This window comes from Haemaphysalis longicornis, unplaced genomic scaffold, assembly GCF_048455015.1.
Source record: "Haemaphysalis longicornis isolate Haplotype H1 unplaced genomic scaffold, Haemaphysalis longicornis Haplotype H1 scaffold_2, whole genome shotgun sequence".
NCBI classification, from domain to species: Eukaryota; Metazoa; Arthropoda; class Arachnida; order Ixodida; family Ixodidae; genus Haemaphysalis; species Haemaphysalis longicornis.
In genome coordinates this window covers 286,183,344-286,199,372 of record NW_027526295.1, presented here as the reverse complement: position 1 = coordinate 286,199,372, position 16,029 = coordinate 286,183,344, and the positions used below count along the sequence as shown (strand labels likewise).

The 16,029-nt window shown below is 45.8% G+C and overlaps 1 protein-coding gene and 1 long non-coding RNA gene across 3 annotated transcripts in view; one reads left to right on the top strand and one right to left on the bottom strand.

Moving 5' to 3' along the window:
- C12.1 (spliceosome-associated protein CWC15) overlaps window positions 1-16,029 on the top strand; it is a 385,811-nt gene that overhangs the window by 351,408 nt on the left and 18,374 nt on the right. The gene's annotated exons all lie outside the window — the stretch shown is intronic.
- Window positions 8,037-14,878, bottom strand: LOC144170807 (uncharacterized). 2 transcript variants are annotated; one of them, XR_013322681.1, is made up of 3 exons: window positions 14,731-14,878; window positions 11,324-11,421; window positions 8,037-8,187 (listed from the first exon to the last, which is right to left on the bottom strand). It is a non-coding gene; the product is annotated as an uncharacterized LOC144170807 (long non-coding RNA). The 2 variants fall into 2 exon arrangements; XR_013322680.1 differs by having other exon boundaries at window positions 11,324-13,460; window positions 14,731-14,876.

Here is a 16,029-nt window from a genome sequence, read left to right as displayed (position 1 = left end):
GGGGAAGAACCAGCAGCAAAATTCACCGTCGTCGTCAATTTCCTCGTTACACGGTGGCATAAACGAGCTGCGGCGCATCGTGTAAAATTAAGACAGATCAAAGCCATTCGAAAGCAAAGCGCTCCTCCAGCGGCAAGGTGCCAGAGCTCTTCGACAATGCGAGTCGATACGAGGCGCCGCACGCGTTCGGCTGGCATTATGCTTTCCTATTCACACGTGCTTATGTGTACGTGGATGTTTTGTTTTCATTGGAGTGGAAAATTTCACCGCCGTGCCTGCACGGTGGCGCTATATGTTCACTTGTAAATGGCACTGCACGGGACCATAATCCCAACGATTCAACAAATCTGAGGAAAATACTTAAGAACGGGAGCCTACTAGGCTCCCGTTCTGAATTTTGCTTATGTACGTGCGCCCATCTGGTTTTATGATAAAACCAGATGGGCGGACGTACATAAGAAAAATTATCGCTTGAATGTGCACAGCGGCATGGTGCGGAAAATTTCAATGGCGCAAACCATGCGGTCGATTTGATGCGAAAACGCAAATTAAACGACTACACACCGCGACATGCGTCTGCGTCTACGGAAACTGCTCAATACCGAGAAAGAGCGACTTCAGTGCGCGTAATGCACGCACTGTTAGAAGCCTCCACCGCCTCTCCCCTACAATAACTTGAACGGAGCAAGCGCAAACGAAGCACCCACGCTTTCCCAGGCCGCGTGTTTGTAAACTAAAAAAAACTCCCACCTCCCCTCGCGGGAACCCCTGTGTAGATGCGACGCATAGGAGGTTCCGTTGTTGTTTCCGTTAGGTTGATTCTCCCATCGCGTAAAACGTGCCGTGAACCCCCTGCCGCGGCTATGACGCAACGTGCCGCGGCTATGACGCAACACAATCCAACACAATCCACTCCAATCAAATCCAAGCCAATCCAATCCAAGCAAATCCAATCGAATCCAATCCAATGCCTCTCGCGAGAGAGTGTTCGCTATCGGAGAGGAGAGCGGCCGCCATTATTCCCACCGGGTGAAAATAACGCTTTTCGGCCAAAAGCGTTATATCCACCCATGCGTCATTTCCGGTTAAACATTTTGCTTACAAGCCAATAATTCCTTATTGTGGTGCTATAATATATAAAACGATAACTATTAAGCTTTAAAAAGCAAGCACAACGACAACATTTGTTAAAATAAAGCAAGTTTGTATCCTAACTTCCGGTTTTAACGACTGCCGTAGGTGAAGACTATATTTACATTTTCTTGCTTCACAATAGGTTAAAATTGTTATGCGCAGAATTATTTGAGCTTATTTTGTGGAAAAAATTGATTTGTGAGGCAGTTTGGAACAGTTTGGTTGGTGCAGTTCTCATGTTGGCCACAAAGGGCAGCGCGAGCGGTATAGTTTGCGCGGCGCGTTCAAAACTGTGCTGGAATTCGTGTGAACGTGTGAACGCAGTGTGCTCCTTATTCTGTCGTAGCTTTGTGATTTTTATAATTATACTGGGTATACTGTTATCTGGATCTGGTTGATGATATATAAACACAACCGCTGATCAATGGCGGGGGGAGGTCTAAGTAGCCAGGCCCACGACCACTTTGCACTTGTAGTTTCAAAGCCAACACGTCGCGCCTAGCCATCTAGGATGGCTGTGTTCAACGTACTCGCGAAAACAACGTGCAGGTGTACGACAATTGGCGCAAGAATGTCTATGTTTCCATACATATCAATAGAATAAAGTGCTAGCACACGTTTTATATGCAGAAAAACTTCATTCAAAGTCTCTTTGGAAGCGTCATAAAACCGATCCTCTTTTTTCTTGTAAATTTAGGCGATCAAGGTGACTACCCGGCCTTTCTACCACTCGGCTATTGTAATTTCGTGACGTGCGTGCAGAAATCTGCTGGACGCCAGATGAGCGTTGTCAACCAACGCATCGATCGCCGATCGGGATTGATGCACGTGAACTATGTTTATAAAGATAGTTTGAGGGCATATAAAGTATACTTACAAACATAACGCCTGAGATCAGCAGTTAGCAAAGTAACGGACAGCCTATCTCGCAAGTGATCGCCTATCGCCTAACCGTGTCAACTCAGCAGTAATGGCGATAAAGAGGGATGTAGACCTAAAAATGCGAAAAGGGGAGGGGATGCTAGTATATCTTAGTTATTTACGCCAATGGTACCAGAAGGCGTAAATGTTACTTATTCACACCAATATTGATTATTACTGCGTTTTCTGGTACCGGCGAGAAACTAAACCCGCACGCGCACGTACACTGCAGCCTGCATCTAACTTTCGCAGTTTTCTTACAAACATTGTTCGTTATAAAAAAAAAAAAAGAAGCTAACGCTCTACGTATATTCTTGGCGCTTATCTACCTAGTATATTATTATTAGCAGTTGTTTCCAGTTTCGAAATTTTACGAATTCAGGGGGGCAAAAATTGGGGTTTATACCGCGTCGATTCGGTCTTGGTGGGGCAGACAAATCTTGATCGCAGTAAAGAAATATTGAATTGACCCGAGTAAAACGCGTAGCTTTATACACTAATGGGACTCCTAGACTTGATCGAAGCAACTGATAAAATCAGACTAAACGAGGTTGAATTAACGATAGTTGACAGGCTCTCCATCGTTATTTCAACCCAGGCCTACGGGGACCGCTAAAAGTGTACGAAAGTGTGCTGTGCAGTGTGTGCGCTAAAACGAACGCGACCTTGGCCCACCTACTGTGGGACTGTGAACTAAATCCAGTGGAAGCAACCGCCTCAACGCGTTGGCCGGACGATATCACAAGTGCTATGGACTCGTCTGACCACTATGTTCAACTCCGGGCAGTCCAGCGGCTCGAGGCTGCTCTTGCAGGGCAGAAGCGTAGGGAGGCGCCGACGGGAGGTCTGAGGGATCACACCCGACGACCCTCCGCGCGTCGACCTCGTAGACGCCCGCAAGGCGTTGTCTCGGGGACGACTTAGGAAACGTCAAGGAGGGAGCAGGCCCTGAGTGGCTTCCGCCCACCTCCCCCCGCAGGACAATTCAATAAAGTCTTTCTCTCTCTCTCTCTCTCTCTCTAAAATTTAGTTTAATAAGCGGAAAATGGGACTGACAAAAATACATGGCTTTGCATACCCTAAGTCGGACCTCATGATTTAACTGAAATAAGTTAGCAGATATAATTAAGTTACATATCAAATAAAGAGAGTCGGCTACATTAAAGTTTGGAAACAGCTAGTGGAGAAATCGGGTTTTTATGAGTGCCGTATTTTGAGAAATTTCTTTTCCAGTCCCGCAAAGAAGAATTAATTACCAGCGACCTTTTGAGATGGCAGGATCAACGGGACAGCACAAGAAAGTGAGCTATGTTTCCTAACGCGCGCTTTTCCTTGCGACGTTTGACAAATGTTCGTATTATAATGAAACGAATATCGCCGGTTTATTTTTTAGTTAACGACAACGCCTGCACTGAGGGTTTAATAAGTTTGTAGGAAGTGGTATAAAAGTGTACTACTTTTCTCGGAAACCTGTGCTCGCGCTTTCTGGACGCTCTCGTGAGCCAGGGTGCACAACTAAAAAAATGCGTACCAATTTACCCTGTGAAGGTGGTTGGAAAGCGAAGCTGTAAACGACACCTATAACGGTTACCCATGCGACGTCACTTGAATTCATACACGTGGCTCTCCAAAGAGTGAAACCAGAGACAAGTGAAATGCACTTAACCGCTCCCCTATTACTTCATAGAGATATTCTTTGCTAAGGTCAAATGAATGCATGATCCATGAATGGTGTTTGGTCGAGTTGTATTGGTAAAGCACGTGAGTGGAAACTTTTTTTTCATAAAATGAAAGGCAGTTCAAACACGGTGTTAGACGATCGCACTTCTTCTCTGTCTGTGTCGCCGCCGACGGAGGCGATGAGATCGGCGGCAAAGACGGAGACGTGAGGTGCCATTCGTTAATTTGAGCTTAATGTAATTTTTGGTAACTCCTAGCGCATGCGCAAGGCACGAACACGATGGCTACACGTGCCGTCGGCGGAGCGCACAGCGGCGCAAGAGTTCGCGTGACCCTATCACGTGGCATTCAAAGAGAACGCAAGGGGTAGATCTGCACATGTGCTCGGTGAGTGCACCGTCTGTCTCCCCGTGGGTTCGTGGCTGAATCGGTAAGACGATGGGCTCTCGTTCCAGGTTCAATCCTGGCGGTGCCACTAATTTTTTTCATTTATTCGCGGGAGTTTTCTGCTGACACCAGCAGTCGCGGCAGAACCCTTGGGGGGTAGAAGTACAAAGCTCCACTTTAAAAATATTTACGGGTGAGCATTTAATTGATGGCGGTGCAGTCAGTGCGTGCAATGCAATTCCGGTTGTGTGCCGGACTGTGTTGACGAACTGAATTCGCTTCCCTCCTCTTCGTCCATCCTTCTTGCATGCCACTGCCCACTTTCGCCGAGACTTCAAACCGCGGACGGCGCCGTGCTTGTCTAAAAAGACGCCGAACCGCATACCCACCCGGGTGCGCGCTTATGCCGGCGTAGACAAGAAATGCTTTCGCGTTAAAACAAAAATTGCAGAAATGTTATAGGTTACCATTCTTTCTGGTAGCTTAAAACTGAATGTTTACAGTTAACATAAGCTCGCTGTGACGCTTTAACAAAATGTAATGTTCATAAGCTGTTTCACTGTAATGAAGAAAAAAAATCTTGTAATTCGTGGATATTTTAGTGCGAAAGCCTACATCGGCTAGGTCGGCAAAAACACGCATCAGGCTGGCGCCAGGTTGGCGTGCGGATATCTGCAAAACGCGTAACCCTCGCCACGCGCTCAAGTCCCATTGGGTGCGACGCGTTCCATAGCGCGTGCATCAGAAATCTCGCCCGAAGTCTCGATTGGCGTCCAACTTAAATGAAGAGAGTGTTTCAGCCAGTGTTCCTAACATCTGGATTCAAGCAGTACGGATTATGCAAGTATCTGCATTGAGTCCGACGAGGGCAGGCAGAAGACCCGTCCACGGATGTATACCGAAAAGAAACACTTTCTTGCACTCCTCTCATACGAATGCGCGCTTAGAGATCCTCTGCAAATGTTGTTATTGGGCATTATGGCGCGTTCGCTGGGAAATCATGCTTTCGAGAGCCCTCGAAAAAGAAAAAAAAAAGAATCGAAGTCTCAACTTTAAAACAACGAACGTCATTCATTTGCCTAAAATCCTGTAGAATATTGAGAGCAAACTACTTGATTGTGTATTTTTGCCCTTATTAAGGCGCCCATGCATAGTTGCGGATTTTCAATCAGCACTGCAATGTCGGATTCTTCCGATACCTTACGAAAAAGTTCTCTATCCACGTTCCAAATGTTGTTTTTTTTTAATGCAGAGCATTTCAGTAACTCACGATGTCACCCGCGTTTACGTCCGTAGTCCGCACCGTCCCCTCCCTACTATATAAAAAAATACTATCCGGCGCCCGGTTTTGATCCTTGGACCCTGCGGGCGGAACGCAATGTACATGGTGCTCTACCCACTGCGCCACAAAGCCAACACAGAATGGGACGATACGAACGCGCCTTATATCGTTGACTCATTCAAATTACTGCTGACGAGCGCTCTCTCGTCAGCAGTTGCCACAAGTGCAACAACATTAACGTAACGCAGACTACTTAACGTCGTGCGCCCCCGGAAATGCTCTGCATTTGATCGTGCCCCTCGCGAGGGGGATGTTTCACTGCGTCTTCTCTCGGTCGCGGGACCCGTGGCGCCATCTGGCGGAGGCGCGGCACAACTCGTAGCACTTTGAAAAGATGCGGCGCCAGCCAGTTCAGGTGTTTAGATTAGCGCGCGAAGCGAGTGTTGTAATGCTGGCGCGGCGGGCGCCCCGAACACTCCCGCTGAGTGGGACGCTGACTTCCTTGTGGCCGTGTATGGGGTTGCGCTGAATAAAAATTTTTCAGGCAGTGTGGGCGCGCGTCGCATCCATTAAATTCTCATTGTAACATTATAATAAGTGTTGATTACAGCATTTCTGTATACGATGAATAAATCCGCGCTTGGGAGGTTACTTGGCTCTATATTCCCTATGCGGAAGTATTTTATTATTAGGCATAAAATGGTCAGGCCTTTCTACGGCCGGCTGCGCTTTGGCGACCATCAATAGGAGGAGGAAGCAAAATGTTTATTGAGAAAATAAAAAACGGTGGGTGGTACAAAGAAAATTTAAAAAACTGCTCGGCTGCACGCACCGCATGCTGGCCTCAAAATATATATGCACTCCGGCGAAATTCACTTCAAGTTTCTTCTATTCCTCGCCAACAAAAAATTAAGAAATTTGTGCCATCGCGCACAATGTGAAGGTGGACGACATGTGACACGATTTTTGGCTGCAGGAGGCATACACCAACGAAGGTCGCGCAGGAGAAACGGACCTCATGTGGCCGCGAGCTATGCAAGATGACAGCTAATTTCGCTTCATTACTGCGCCCCAGTGCGGACGATTCCCGCCACCGCGGGGAGTTGGAGGAAAGTAGTCACGAATGTAAATGGAGCGCGGGGGAGAGAAGGGCACATGCGTTTTTGTTGACGGAGAACAAGAATACACGGAACCCTAGCCGTATACAGACAAAATTAAATTATTGCTAGAAAGTATGGGTCAATTGAGATTCTCTGCTTGATTGACGTTGTTTATTTGCTGTAAATGGCTAACTAGTTTGATTAGTCGTACGTGACCAAAGCTTGTTGAAGGGCGACCACATTGAAGAGTGCCATAAATTTTAGCATCATGTCAAGCAGTTTTGAAGTTATTGGCTAACTCATGTTGGTTTATTGTGGCTTATTGGCTAAAATTAGTAATTTTATTAGCCATTACATCACTTTGTCCTTTTGTCCAGGGCTCCTTATTGTACAGCTTCAACGTTTTAGGAAGTCAATAGGAATTGCCAAAACTGCTGTAAAATTAAGATTTTTTAAAATTGAGAAACACTCGACAATGACAAAGCTAAATTTATTCCGAAGCGGTAAAGTACGCATCCTGTGCTTTTATCATAAATTATCTCTGCCGTTATTTCAATGGTGCACTTTTTCCTAGTGCGATAGGTCTGTGCTACGAAAGGTCACTTTGAGACACACTCTGTTGCTTCTTGCGCTTATTTTATTTGTAAGATGAGTTGCAAAATACAATAAACTTTAATTTACCCAAACTCAATGACACTGCTTTCTCCTCGTTGAGCGTGGATGTGTGGCTTTGGTATGGGCACGAAAAATACTCCACTCGGTGATGGGTCAGCAGGCACAACTGCATGTGTGAGGGTCCTCTCCTATCTGTCTAGGCATGCACTCTTTTGGCCCTGCTGCCTGATGCACGAGCCTTGCTCTGGATGTCCAAAGAAGGCACTGCTCTCACGCCTTTTGTACACCGTGCCAACTTTAGCACTCTAACCATTTAAGTGGTCACGTCTGCCCTGTTTAGCAGTGGTGTTGGCTACCCGTCTTTTATGTTGTCCACCAGTGTTGACTGTCCATGGCTGTCATATTCAGCCTTTCCTTTTTTGCCCCCCTTCACCAGCTGCACACTCCATTTCACACGTGCAAGAGGTGACATGACTCAAAGCCCACATGAGCCATCGAGATGGCGTGTCCCCGGTATTACAGCACAGGCAGGCGGTGAGCGGTGCTTCTACTTCACACCATTGGCGTCTCCCTACCAATGTCGGCAGCGGCACAAAAGCAGCACCACCTCAGCCACACGCTCCCTTTTAATCTGTACTGATCTCTTTCTAATGACGGATACACGGTAAAATTTTTTGCCAACATGCTCCACCTATTGCTCACACGTAATGAAATTAAATTATCGATGTGGCTTGAGGACTATTTATTTTGCAAAAGTAGCATGCCAGTATACTCCATTTCATACATAGTGTGCAACACTGCCTAGGCTAAAGAGTGTAATAGGAAACTTTTTGCAATGAGAAAAATGCTTGAACAATGAAAAAGTCTTCATACATGTTCTCAACTTGTGTGTAACCTGACAAAAAAGTGAACAGTGGAACAGTGCTCCCAATTTTATTAATGCAACAAGTGTACATCACGCAGATGTCATACATTTCTGGGTATCACACATGTACTCCTACTGTAGACCAAAAAGAAGCCTTGGTGCTGGGCAGGGCTACGCCTGCAGACGGCCACGGCTGCTTGAACCTGCATGGAGATTAAAAGAAACATGGCAGTACATAGAAGAAATGTAGCAATTACTGGCATGAGAAAAAACTCGCCTGCAATTATCTGCCACACAATTTACAAAGAACGTCATGCACAATAAAATAGGTGCGTACGGGCATAATACTATGGAGCAGCCTTTCTTGGTCCACATGAACGCAGAGGTTAACACTGCAGTGAACCCACTTGTGACTGCCAGGTGGACAATTTTGAATAGAGTGAAGGCCATTACAGGCACACAAGGAATGCATTATTATGAGAATTTGGTGTGCATACGATTCCTGCTACAAGCAAGGCCGGAGCCCTGCAGTTGGTCGCTAGTGTTGCTTGTATAGCAAGCACCTGCCTAGAGATTACTGCACGAGGTGAATATCACAGAAAGTTGCCCTACGGCTGCCATTCACACAAGAACTGCGACACTTCACTGCTCAGTGAACACCCTATAGACTTCACTGAGCAGATTTTGCTACCCAGCAAAAGCCGGACACAGATTAAAATTTACCTGATTCATGCTCCCTTCCTTCCCCACTTCGGTTCAACAAAATCTCTTTCCCTTCCTTCCCCACTTCGGTTCAACAAAATCTCTTAAGTGTCTGTACAAAGTTAAGGCATAAAGTTGGGCTAGTTGGTTATATGACTGCATTTTACTAGCGAAAAATAGACGCGGACGAAGAAGAAGTACACAGGACACTCGCTAGACCTGTGTACTTCTGTGTACTCGCTAGACCGTGTCCTGTGTACTTCTTCGTCCTCGTCTATTTTTCGCTAGTAAAATGCAGTCTGTACAAAGGGTAACTTCACTTCGCTGCTTAATTTATGTGTGCCTTGGATGGTCTGCCAGCATACACATTTTACTGTAAAAGGAAAATTTTCCAAGTGTATTACTTGAGCTAGAGAGGTGTAACTTTAGTTATTCATTGGTGGTGGTTGTGGTTTGCGACGGGAAAAGGAAAGGAAAGTCACTGGAAATATTTTGAGCTCGGCCAGGTGAGCTCCCTGCCGAGCTCAAAATATTTTCAGTGAATTTCCTTTCCTTTTCCCATCGCAAACCACAACCACCATATAGCCTTAGCCAGCACATTTATGTAATAAGTGGATAAACATACATCTTTAAGAGAAGCCTAACCTTATGTTTCATCAAGGCTCACCATCGTGCCAGTTTGCCACATCTGAAACAAGTGGGCTCAACTTTATAGAAAAAAAAAAAAAAATCCAAAACCAAACAAAAGAAACAATTACTAGACAGAGCTTGACAAAACAATACAGACAAACTTCATTAATTCAAACTCTAAGGAGACGAAAAATTTGGTCGGTTATGATTATATGGGTTTTAATGACATACGGCCAACTGAAAGCAATGAGCACCAAAAATGAAACTTTGTTCAAATTAACCTGAGTTTGAACAAGCCAAGTACGTTTGATTAGTGGTACAGTGCACACACCAATATTACCACTTTCCTGCCCACGCCTGTTCAAATCGATAGCAGTTTATCAATGCTTTCAAGTTCAAATTTTGATATTTTTCCATTTGAATCTAGCGCTTTCCGAGCACGCACTAAGAGCTGGCTTTATCTACTGAGATATTTACTTCCTCTTCACTTTTGTTTTATTGCGAGGTGTCTATTTTTACAAAGCGCCGCCAGAGTTATGTGATGGGTGCCCTGAAGATAAGCAATGGCTAAGGCATCACCTGCAACCATGCCATGGAAACGCCGCCTTTCTAGTGATTCTGACAAGCCCACATGTGAACGTTTGGATGATATTAGGAGTGCTGACTCCGAGGACAATTCTTATTCATCGTATTTTTGCATGGAAAGCGAAAGTGTAGAACCAGCTGGGAACCTGGTACCCCTGTCAACACAAGCCCCAGAAAAAGAAAAAGCATGGAAACTGTAAATTGTGCTACAAACAAATAATTGGGCCAGAAAACCATGTTTTCTGCAAGCATGTGCAAACAACTTATGTTTCACAAGTTCGAGGAACTGCTTTCTCCAGAGGCATGAAATCCACTAGGGATAACTCTTTTTTTTGTAGTTCAAGAAATTTTAGTTAGGGATGTCATATTTGCAGTACTGATGTTAATGCATTGGTACCTGTTCTCATACTAGAGAGTTTTAGTATAGCGGAAAGCACCACTTTAGCGCGCCCATAGCGTTAGCGGGCACGGTAACCGTAGCATAACGAGGCGCTATCTGTTTGCGATTGCGGCCTGCAAAACGTTAACGCTACAGCTAAAACGATATACTAAAACTCTCTATTGTCTCTTTTAAGATTAAAAACAGGAGTTTTACAGTGTTCCATGAGACAGACCATTTTAAACTTTTAACAATAACATCACAACTATATGAGTTCCTCAGAAATTATATTTTTCATAAACATATTAGGCATGACTTCACCTTTTTAAACAATATTTGATAATTCTCAATCTTTTCAACAATTTCACAAATCTAAATTTTGTTTGCGCAAACACGAACCGTTATGAACCATTATTTTTTTCGTTCCGGAGCTGAAACGGAACGGAACTTTTATTTATGGAACGAAACAGAAACCAGAATGAAAAACATTCAAAACACGACTTTTAAAGGGTTAAAAAAAGCTCCGCCACCTGACAGCGGATCACATAAACACCCGTGACATGCCTGTGACGGTCCGGCCATCCGAGGCTTCTTCCTCTGGCCAGCCACGCAGCTGGAGAACCGGTCGAGCTCTCCTGCGAATGCTCCACCCATTTGCTGCCCCGTGCACACATAAAGCTTGTGCGCAGGCTTGCTCCTGAGCTGCTGGCCGCTCGCTGGATGGCTGCAACGTCATTTTAATGGCTGCGCTCTCCTCGATTTCGGTTTCAAAATCGCCAATTTTTGCTGACCGCTTGCAGTGTCCACGTGCGTATTTCAGCTGCTGTATTTTGCAAGCTTGGTTTCTTTTTCAGCAGACTATATGGGAATAGTGTTATCAAGAAGTCGAAATTTTGAGTGCAGTTGGACTTTAAAAGCAGTAGCAACTTTAGTAGCAGAAAAGGGGAGGTGGGCCATTGGTTCATTCTGCAGCCTACTGCAGAACATGGGCCAGACTATGGCAACTCAGATTACTTCAATACACTAGTTGCAATTGCACTTACCTAACCGCTGTGCTTGGTAAGGTGAACACCATCCACTTTAGCGGTGGCCATGGTTCTCCGGGGCCATCCAGGTGGATACAGCCTTTGGGGTACAGGTACTGCAACGATAGGTCTGTCTTCCAAGCATCACTGTTGCAAGCTTTCAGGTGATCCACAGTAAATGCCCAAATTGCCTTCATGCAGGCTCATCTAGCACGACAAGATGGCAGACAGCACAATTATGACACTCTGGTTGACGCTTACATTAGATATGAAAGTTCAGAACTTGTCAACGAGCATTGTTGTAACACCGAATGTTGGGCAAGTTGGTAAATCATCTTGAACGAAACACACACAGCGCTTGTGTTGTACATCCCTCCGTCTTTCGTCCTGTTGTTTTGCGCACTGTGTGTGTTTCTTTCAAGAGCATTGTTGAACGCTCTACAATGTTAGTCCCAACATGCAGCACTAAGTGTACAACATTCAGCCGTTGGGTGCAAAAGAATGCATTTACACATGCACTTGGCACTCGTCAGTAATGCACGTACATATCCTAGCCAGACTCCACTGCCACTGCCCAATAATTCAAAACTACCTTGATTAGGACGTAACTACTGTAACATAGCCCTAGCTCTCCCTCTCTTTCTTTCACACACGCATTGATGCAGTGTTGAAAGACTGTGCTGGGTATTCCAACACTGATAAACAAAATGCGTAATGATAGCACTTAATGGTGAACAGCGGTATGCTCTTTCTCCAGCTAAGAAAAATATTGCTTATGTGGTGACGGTTATTTACACCTGGGAACGGTCACGTCGTCAAGTCAGGCAGAGTTCGAGCGGACGTAGGAAGCCGGGGCTGAGGTTCGAGCTGTGCGAGGACACACTTCGTCTCCTTCCAAAAGCGCTGCATGGCACATAACCTTATCGGAAGATTGTCCACCAACAGGACATGACAGGACATAGCCACTGGAAAATTGTCCATCTGCTAATGTTCAGGTTCTTCGCTACACTTAGAAATATAAGAAATTGTGCATTTAAGGCTAGTCTTAGCCTGTGCAAAAAAGAAAAGAAGAAAAAAAAAAAGCCTGTATAAATATGGATTTTAACTTATAGCCTCTGTACAGATAGTTGTTGGCGGCGGTACCTCGCCATGGATTGAACAGCGTTAAGACGGGACAAAGTGAAGCGAAACAACCACACGAGCTGACTAACCACTGTTTATTTTGGAAGGAAATATTTATAGGGGAACAAAGCGAGCATCGTTATCTGTGTGCACTTTGCGGCACACGGAGAAACAGATCAAATAGGCTGTGATAGTGCGTATCTAACATGAGTTGCAGTGTTTTGCAGGTGAAACGTGAACCTCTCCTATCTCGCCAAATATGCGATTTCTCTGCCCACCAGGGCCACGGACAGCGTGCTCATGCATATCTCACATGCGCGCTGGCCTCTGCGCGCCTTTTCGAGACAGGACTCAAAATCAGGCTTAAACAGATCGCAACTTTTCACGTGCTGGGCAAGCATGCTGCTGGTCGTTGATCGCCCTGTCTGACCAATGTATTATTGTGGGATGGTGGAACTTCGTATACGACTTCCTCGTCGCATTTGACAGAGGGTTTTGCCAGATTCTTAGTACAGCTCTTGCGCACTTTCTCTAGCTTAGCTCTTCTGCACAGCCCCCTCAGCTTTTGGTCGATGAGAAAAGCAGACGTACGGGATGACTGCTCTCCTTGTGCCCTTCTGGCGGGAGTTTTTTTGGAGCTGTATACAGTCAAACGCCACTACAACGAACGCTTCAACTACGAAATAGTCTGTACAAGGAAGCATGCCATATGGCCTGGCCAGATTCTTATGTATTGTGAAGACCACTACAGCAAATTTGCCTGTTTAATAGAAGAATTAATGCATTCCCAATTGCTGAATTGTGGTCTGATAACGAATACCACACGTCACCATGTGTGCGGTTGCACACGTGGTAACGGGCAGCTGATAGGTGTGCCGTGAGTCATCCAGTTCAGCCAGGTAGCTGTAGGAATCATTAAACACATACAGTGCGTGTTGCATCGTAGCATCGGTTGTGATGGCCGACGGAAATGTCTCGGTGGAAGACCAGGCCTTGGTTTGCTCTGACCTGACAAGTGACCACACCGTGGAGGCTATCATAGAGAAAAGGGACGCCACAAGCAGTGAGGAATAGCTTGCAGAGGAGCTGAGCGTTATGACTACCGCGAAGCGGTAGCAGCGTTTGATGTGCTGCAGATATAGATCTCGTCACTCTCAGAACTCGCGCCGCAGATCACTGTGCACTTCAATAGGAGCAGGTCAGTGGTGGGTACGCATTCAGTGCATCTTACTACTGTGCACAAGAAAATTGCTGACTTTATTTCGCCTACTGCAGTTTAATTCTGACAATTATTTCTCTCAGTATGCTTATCTACTTTATTGGGTCACTGAAGTGCATGACGCATAAAATGAATAGACGTGTGTAACGAACAAGTATCGCGGTCCCACACGCTTTGTTATACGGGCATTTGACTGTAGTGCATATCGGCCAGGAGCTTGTTGGCTTGCTGTGCAGCAGCTGATCTGGATACCCAGCAGAGCGGAGATGCTAGATTTGAGCCCCAAAACTGGATTGCACCGAGTGCTCGCAGGACGTGAAGAGGGATGGCTATTGCCTTCTAAATCCAGCGTCTCCGCTCCGCTGGGTATCCAGATCAGCTGCTGCACAGCACAGTCAACAAGCTCCTGAGCGGCATGCACTCTCGGTCCCGCTGGGCAGAGAAATCGCATATTTGGCGAGATAGGAGAGGTTCACGTTTCACCCGCAAGACACTGCAACTCATGTTAGATACGCACTATTACCGCCTATTTGATCTGTTTCTCCGCGTGCCGCAATGCGCACACAGATAACCATGATCGGTTTGTTCCCCTATAAATAATATTTCCTTCCAAAACAAACTGTGGTTAATCAGCTCCCGTGGTTGTTTCGCTTCACTTTGTCCCGTCTTAGCGCAGTTCAATCCGGGCAACGTTTTTAGATAAAAACGTTGAATCCGGGCAACGAACCAACTAGCTCAGCTACAAACACTCCTGCAGTACCTGAGACAAGCGGACACTTGTTTGTTCGCAACCGATGCTGAAGAATTTGCATTGCCACCAGCGTACGCGATATCGTGCGTGGCCTCTTGTAAGGCACATAGATGGAAGAGGGGCAGATATACGCATTAGCGATAAGTTCGAAAGCCACGGGTCCGAACTAGTAGGCGCGTCCTTTGTCTGAAAATTTTCGCGCTCAACTGTGGCGGATCTAAGGAGCATAGGACAAAAGAATGGGAAATGTATATAATTTTACACATAGCACAAGGTCAAGCGGTAAGGTATCGCAGCAAAACAAGCGATTGAACAATAAACAGAACCACTTACCACTGTAGAAAGAACGTTGAACGATGCGGGAAACGTTACGCGGGTACGCGGTCATATCGCTCGCACATGGCTCGCACATCGGCTCGCACGAAAACAACGGTAGCCACACGACTACATCACAGAAAAGAAATAATTGTACAAAACATAGCAGGCGAACGTTCCTAAAATAAAGCCTCATTTAAAATATTTATGTCAGCAAATTTGTAAAACATTTTGATGCAAAAAAAAACAGCCGGATACGGATGTGACGCATGGGTGAAAATAACGCTTTTGGCCGAAAAGCGTTATATCCACCGGCCCCGGGTGGTAGCAGACATAGAGTTTCTCAATATTACCTAGAGCGGAAAGTGTCGCTGCGATCGCACGCCGACATGGGAATTGTGGGTAGTGTGCGAATCGGATTGGCAGCCAGTGGCTAGTACAAAGGACTATGGATTAGGCTTCTCGGCTCTGAAGTGCTTGTTAGTTCTGTTTTCGGTGTGCGTTTCCGTTTTCGGGATGCCAATTTCTGGCATTCAATGGCTATCACAGATATGTCTATATAACAGCGTGATTAGCACTTAACGCATGTGTTCGCGTTAGCGGCGAGTTTCTTAAGATGAAGGGGTGAACCCATGCAGTGACGGCGACAAGCGACGCCGAAAACGTAACTCAAAAGGTACAACAGCAGAGAGTACTGGGTGACAGCGACAAGCGAAAAAAAATTAATACACTGCCGCCAATGTCCTCTGTCGTCGTCGCTCGTCGCCACAGTTCACTGTATCGCCGCTGCCGCTCGCTTGTGGGCTGCTTCTGGCCAGCAAAAAGCGAGCGAACGTCCCAGCGGCCTGTTCATACCGCTTGCCGCCGCCGCGCACACTACAGCCACTAAATAAGCTATGTTAGCCCACACTATCCGTTTTCTGCACACATTCAGTTACGATTTTCGCATCGCTCGTCGCCGCCGCTGCGTTTACTTACCCCTTGAAGCATTCACTGCCTTGGCCAAGCGCAATGAGACAACACATAGCTACTCGACAAGCCAGGATTTATTTGCCATTTAACGCATTCATGCAATTTCATCGCGCGTGCTTGAAGACTTACTTGCGGTAATAGGCATCGCCTCTAAGTTTATTTAAATCTGCTTGGACAAAGCAAATAAATACGACGCGATTCCATCATTCCTGTATCTCTACGTTGCATCTGTTTTGCCCACGACCGCCTGCTGAAACACGTAGCATACGATAATAATACTGTATTGAGAGGAAGCAAGAGCACAGTTTCAGACAATCTAAACATTTTTTTCAGCAAAATATTAGA